Source organism: Fragaria vesca, linkage group LG2 (genome assembly GCF_000184155.1).
Source record: "Fragaria vesca subsp. vesca linkage group LG2, FraVesHawaii_1.0, whole genome shotgun sequence".
NCBI lineage: Eukaryota > Viridiplantae > Streptophyta > Magnoliopsida > Rosales > Rosaceae > Fragaria > Fragaria vesca.
This window is the reverse complement of record NC_020492.1, coordinates 27,869,628-27,877,209: the sequence shown is the minus strand read 5'-3', so window position 1 is coordinate 27,877,209 and position 7,582 is coordinate 27,869,628.

The window sequence follows — 7,582 nt, the reverse complement described above, 5'->3', positions numbered from 1 at the left end:
CATGGACAAGAGCTGGATGCAATTAGGAGGGGTCCCCAGTTTATATGAGAGGTCATTTTTAATTTCTTGAGTTCGTGCGTCTACATAGTCCTCCAGACAAAGTTATTCACATATGTCCGTGCAACAAATGTCTCAATCGGACATCAGTAACGTATGAAGACATGTATTCTCACTTGGCACTAAACTGTATTTGTCCTAGTTATACCACATGGACATGGCACGACGAAAATCAAGTTCAAATGCCTACACTTGCAGAAATTCAAGCACAACATAATCAGGAAGCAGGATCTTCCAATGCTAGTTACGGGGACCCTGCTGTGATGAACCTCTTAAACGATGCCTTCCCGTTCGCCGTCTCAAGATATTAGCAAAATGTTGTTTATGACAACGCCCCTGAAACGTTCCATAATGTCTCCCACGTTGACTACAGCAGTGATTATGATAAGTACAACAGTCTTGTACGGGAAGTACAAACCCCATTGTATCCTGGCAGTGAGCATACTGTGTTGGGTATCGCCATGGAGTAAATGCAGATAAAAAACAAGCAGGGAAAGACTAACACATGTTTTGATGACGATATTGCACTTATGAAGAAAGTGCTTCCTAAAGGTAACTGTTGTCTGGAAAATTTCGACCAGGTAAAAAGCATGTTGGCTGACCTCGGTCTTGATCACCAGAAGATAGACGTTTGCGTCAATAACTGCATGTTGTATTACAAAGACAACAAGGATGAATTTGAGTGTCCACACTGCTACGAGCCAAGGTATGAAGCTTCCACTTCATCTAAGGAGAAAAAGCCCATTCCTAGGAAGGTTCTTCGTTACTTCCCGTTGGATCCTCATTTGCAACGTCTGTACATGTCTTCACATACGGCCAAACATATGAGATGGCACCAGGCAAGGCACCAGGAGAGAGGAGAGGATAGATCCAGATAATCTCACACACCCCGCAGACGGGGAGGCTTGGAAGCACTTTGACCGTTCTTTTCCCGAATTTGCTGGAGACTGTCGAAATGTCAGACTTGGACTTGCAACAGACGGATTCAATCCTACTGGAAACATGAATTTGTCTTACAACATTTGGCCTGTGATAGCATTTCCGTACAATCTACCTCCCAACATGTGTATGACGAAAGAGTACAATTTCCTTACGCTTATGGTTCCAGGGCCGTGTTCTCCAGGAAAGTGCTTGGATGTGTACATGAGACCATTAATTGACGAGTTGGAGGAGTTATGGGAAAATGGACTCCCTACTTTTGACAGGCATGGTCAAACTTCATTCATGATGAAAGCAGCTATTATTTGGACCATCAATGATTTTCCAATTTACGGGATGTTGTTTGGCCAACAAACTAAGGGGTACAAGGCTTGCCCGGTATGCATAGATGACGTCAATTCTAGTTGGCACGCCGACAAAATTTGTTTCTTGGGATCTCGTAGACATCTTCCCGAGGATCACGAGTGGCGGTGGGATGCTGATGCAATTGATGGGACTGAGGAGCATAATCTGAAACCCCCAGGGAGGTCTGGTGAGTGGATTTTGGAGAGGCTTAACAAGCACTGGTACAGATATTTGAGCACGATTAAAGAAGTAACTGCCTTAAATCCTCCCACGCCTAATGAGTTTAAGTATTGGACGCACAAAACTGTATTCTTTGAATTGCCTTACTGGTCGACCTTGAAAATTAGACACAACTTGGACGTCATGCACATAGAGAAGAATGTTTGTGACAGCGTTCTTGGAACAATTCTGAATCTCAAACATAAGAACAAAGACACCCCCAAAGCTCGTGTTGATCTTAAGATGATGGGTATACGCCCCCAGCTATGGCTAGTAGAGAGCAAAAAAACAAAAAAAGCCATAATGCCGAAAGCAGGCTACACAGTCCATCCTCAAAAGAAGGCAGAAGTGTTTCAGTGGTTTGGAAACCGAATGAACCTATATGGATCGTGGCTTGTTATCAGTGGACTCAAACAGTGTTTGGTATGAGAATGAGCCGTTTTGACACGACCCACCTCGAATTTCACCTTGAAACCCGGAGTAAGTCGTGCGGGGACCACCTCCAAGGAAAATTTACTGAAAAGATTAAGAAAATCTCCCTTGCAGATGGACAACCCTAACTCGAAAATTTCATATTACACTCTTCATTCAACACTTCCGAACATCACATAATATACAATAATCCCAAAGTATTCAGAGCTACTAAACACAAGCGGAAGTAAGAAAACACGAGTAGGTTGAACAGGTAACCTACTGACGAAAACTGGCGGAAATGCGGGTGACTATGCCTCGTCTCCTACTAGATCCAACCCGAACTCTGCAGACTGGGCAATTTAAAACGAAGGGCCCAGGGGAAAACATTTAATAACGTTAGAGTGAGTGGACAAAAATAAAATAATAAAATAAATTAATTATGTTTCCCCAAATTAATTTCTAAGGAAAAATCGAATGCATGCCGCAAGCGATAAAACTTTTATCCCATAAAATATCGAGCCTCTCAGACTCTATAATATATGTATGTATTTACACTCGTCCATACTCTCTATATAAATTCATGGGTCTATATAGGGCTACTACGCTCGCGTCCAACGCTCACGTCACGCCTTAATGCGGTGCTACACTACGCCATCAAGGTGGACAGAAGGGTGTATAAATATGTGTCCATACCCCCTATATGAATTAAACACTCAAATAGGGCTACTACGCTTACGTCCAACGCTCACGTCACACCATAATGCGGCTATATGCTACGCCATTAAGGTGGACAGACACATATGGCTAGCTAGCATTTTCTATACATACTCTCTCATAAATACATATTTATATCCACCGAAAATCCCATTTTCGGTATCTCTCCAAGAGAAATAAAAATCGTCAAAAATTAAAATGACGTCAAAATACTCCACGACATTAATTGTTCAACCATGAACTATAGCATGCATTTATTTAAAATAAACGTCCACTCACAAATTTGGCCTAAGCCTGATGTCGATCTGGGGCCTCGTCTGCTCGAGCCTCCTCACGTCCTGTTCCTAATATAATATTAATTTCCCAACCAATAATCCAATATTTAATCAAAATAGGCAAAATTACCCGAGAGCCATAAATACGCTCATCATTGCCTAACTTCGATATTCTTAAATCGGAACGATTCGAACTTAAATATCATACTCAACAGTTGTAAATACAACCTCTCCAAAATACGACTTAAATCCTACGGCCGGATTCTACATTAATTACCCGCCAAAAATACCAAACTTCGGAAATTCACAAACCTATCCAAATCTCATCCAAAAATTCCATAAATCACATCAATATACTCCTCTTAATATTCCACACTTAAAACCCTAAAAATCTCCTAACCAGCGGCGGCGCCGCCGGCGGCTCCGCCGGCAGCGGCGGCCGGAGGCCAATTCCGGCGACCTCCAAAACCTATGAAATTTTGACAGAATAATCCTCTCATCATGCTCTACAACTTTCATGACCAACACATCACCCAATTCCAAGCCTAACTAGGCTAATCGAACGAAAACAACTTAAAAGCCCTAGAAATTTCAACTCCACATTTCTCCTTACCTAGCTCAAGAGGGAGGGAGCTGCTTGGAGGGGTTACTGCACGGGAGGAGGGCTACAAAACCGTACCAAGCTTGCCCGGATTGGTGGCCGGAGGAGGGAGTTCCGGCGACCGGAAGTTCGGGGCAGCCTATCCTTTCGGGCGGCACCGCTCTCTCACGGCGGCGCTAGAGGGGCTGCTACCGGCCTAGAATGGAAGCTGGGTTGGAGGCCGTTCGATTGGGACCGGTGCGGCGGTCTGGGGCGGCCGGACGACGGCGGTCTGGCGGTCTGGCGGTCGGAAATCCGGCAGCGGGAGGGCTCGGGTGCGGGAGCTGGTGAGGAGAGAAAATCGGGAGGAAAAGAGAATGGGTTTGGGCCTCACACCCCAAACCGGTCCATCACCTATATACTACCCAATTCTAAAATAAAACACCCCGAAAAAATAATACCCGAATAAAAATTACCTTTTACTAGCTAAAATTACTATTTTTACCGTCGTCGTATTTTCCTCATACGAATAATCCTCCGCACATAATCGTCCCCGAAACCCCTCTAGGGACCAATTAACTATTAATTCAATGATCGAGACGGTAAAATTCTTATTATAATCACGCTAGTAAATAAGGTAAAAATATAAGGGTCGGGATGTGACACGTTTATTCTTGCCACCATGGCGAAACAAATGTTTTATCTTGATGATCCGGCTATGGGTGAGGGTTGGAAAGTGGTGCAGGTGATGTCACATAGGAATATTTGGAGTGCAGCTACACTGGGAGGGGATGATGAGAGTGGGCCCAGTGAACCAATAACAACTGATCAACTGAACCATATCAAGAGGATTCTCCACATGTAGTCCTTGATACTGAGGACATTCGTGTCAACAACCAAAATGTTTCGGTTGTCATAAGTTACCTTTCTGTTATACTATCTGAACTGAACTCGCTACAACCTCGCATCCCCAATCGTGATGACGACGGCTTCATAGATGACGAATACATAGAGGATGATGAGTATTCTGACCAAATTGAGGAGGATGATGATTCAGACGACTCAGATTATCATGAGTACGATTAGTATATATTACGATTATTGTACGATTAATACATAGTATGATTATTCGGACGACTCTGATTATCATATGTACTTTTAAATTTATAATTAACCACGTACGTACGTACGTCAAACCATTAATTATATAATATTCATGCAAATTTTCATTGTAATTTTTAAAATGCATATATATGTATGCTTTTTTAAGTACGAATAGTTACGCAGAGTTATAATTGGGTTTAGTTTGAAAAGTTACACGAAAATGCTCAGATGCAAATATAATAAAATTGTGGAAATTTTTAATAATATACTTAGTCGACGGAATTTGAATAATTCGTCGCCTAATACTCCTAAGTCCGTCGCTTAGGATACTCAAAATATTAGTTACATTTTAAAAATTTTATGTTAGTTAGGCGACGAAAATTGTATAAGTCGTCGGCTTGGTAAACCAATGCGACGGAAAATACATTTTCCGTCATATAGGATCCCAAAATATTAGGCGGGTGAATTTTGCGCCTTTTTTTCCCTGAAATTTTGTATTACTTAGGACACGAATAAATGTCTTAGGCGACAAAACCTAATTTAAAACCTATACTAACTCCCTCGCGCAATTCACAATCCCTAATTAAATTCACACCCACAATTCCCAAATCCCACCAGAGTCGCGCCACCAGACCCCATCCACGCATCGGCCACCGATTAAAGTGCGCGCATCCACCCACCTCCTTTTGCAGGTCCGTATTCTCTCTCTTCTCATATTGATCTTTCTTGTTACTTCTGAATCGTAAACGAATTCGTTGATCGTGTTTCATTATTATTATTATTATTTTTTTTTAATTTTCAAAAAAAAAAAACCAATATCACATTTAGAGGTGGCAAACAGGCCGGCCCGGCCCGCCTAATTGGGTTTCAGGCCGTGCTTGGGCCGGCCCATTTACTCAAATGTAAGGCCCAGCCCGACCCACGGCCCAAGCCCATAACATGGTGGGCCGTGCTCGGGCTGGGCCGTGCTCGGGCTGGGCCGTGTCGGGCCCGTTTCGTGTCGAAAATTGAAAATGGTCGAGATGAATGTCATATACCATCGCTTCTACTCTCACAATCTCAACTTTTAATTATACATGATACGATTACAAACGAAAATTAATTTTATCGATCATTTTTTTCTTTGTTGACAAACTAAAAAAATAAGTGATAAATGCTTACAATTAATAAATTTTTAGGCAAAAACTTCTTATGAGTCTAAGGGAATACAAATTCATACTCAAATAAATAATTATTAGTATATAAGTATATTGTTCACTCTCAAAACAAAGTTTATTATTTATAAATATGTTATCTTCATATTTATAAAATTATATTTTATAGCGGGCCGGGCCGTGGGCCTCATATTATCGTGCTTGGGCCGGGCCGGGCCTATAACTGGCTCGGGCTGGGCCGGGCCCATGGGCTCATTATTCTAAGCCCAGCCCAACCCATTAGAATAACGGGCTTGGGCCGTGCCGGGCCGCTTTTAAACGTGCCGTGCTCGTGCCATGCCCGTGCTTAAGAGCCCGTTTGCCACCTCTAATCACATTGTATCTTCCGCTTAAGTGGCTCACAGCTTTTGTTAGTGTTTTCTGTATCACTAATGCATGAAGCATAAAAAAAAATAAAAAAAGTGAAGAAATACAAGTGGTTTGATCAACCTGTATGCTTTTCTATGGACTATTTTTCATAATCTTTATCTATTACTCACTCATTTACTAACAATTGTGTGTTATTCATGTGCAAGATATAGTGATCATGGGGAAGAGGAAGGGCCGAGCCACTAAGGCCAATGCTTTGATGGACTCAATACGGCAGAGCGTCGGCTCAGCTAGCAGTAGCAGCCATCCTAACCCCATGCCGGCTGAGACACTACCACCAGGGGCTCCCCCCCTTGATCGTGCGGCGCCCTACAGTTGACAGTTGTTCAACGGGATCTCAATCGGCGTCTGTAACCACACCCGCGACTGCAACCGCACCCGAATCTGCAAGACGCATCGTCGGCAACGCTCGAATCAAAGTTAGAAGCCAAACAGGTAAGTGTATTAATTTACTACCCCCCAGTAAATTTCTACTGGGGGTCAGTAAACTTCTACTAGGGTTCAGTATAAATTTCTACTGGGGGTCAGTAAACTTCTGCTGGGGGTCAGTAAACTTCTTCTGGGGGTCCGTAAACTTATAATGGGGGTCAGTAAACTTGCAGTACAATACGTCTCTTTCATTTTCATGCCACTTACACACAACAGATATCCTCTTGTATATTAAGTATCATAATGAATTTTCACTGGGGGTCAGTAAACTTCTACTAGGGGTCAGTAAATACAATATGTCTCTTTCATTTTCATGCCACTTACACACAACAGATATCCTCTTGTATATTAAGTATCATAATGTATTTTCACATGTTAATTGTAGCTCTGGCCCCGAAAAAGAAGCGGGGTTTTTGTTCTAGAAAGAAGGCGAAGGATATCGTTCAACAAACAGGACAGAAGATTAAGCTCGCGTATTGCCCCCGTGTAAAAGGCCCTAGCGTGAGGGGGATAAACAGCGTGCTGGCACATGATATCGGTTGCGCCATACGGAGTCTGGTGGGAATGAGGGCAAGCACGTTCTACGACCTTGATCAGACTGAGAAGTGGAAGGTGTGGAATGCAATGTCGGTAAGTAACTGAAAAGTATATGAAAAGTAAATTTACTTAATTACATTTGTTTGATAACATATATATGATTGCTTATGTAATTGGAAGACATGAACTGACTGAATTGACATCTCTCTGTTGATAAAATTTCATGTCTAGGGATATGTTTGCATAAAGAGTTTGTATATAAAGTGAAAATGTTATGGATATGTGTAAAGTATGATTGAATATGTGTAAAGTATTGTGTACTGATATGAATTGAAAGATGTGTTTTGTGATAATAATTGGCTGTGTTTAATTTTTTTTTTTTTTTT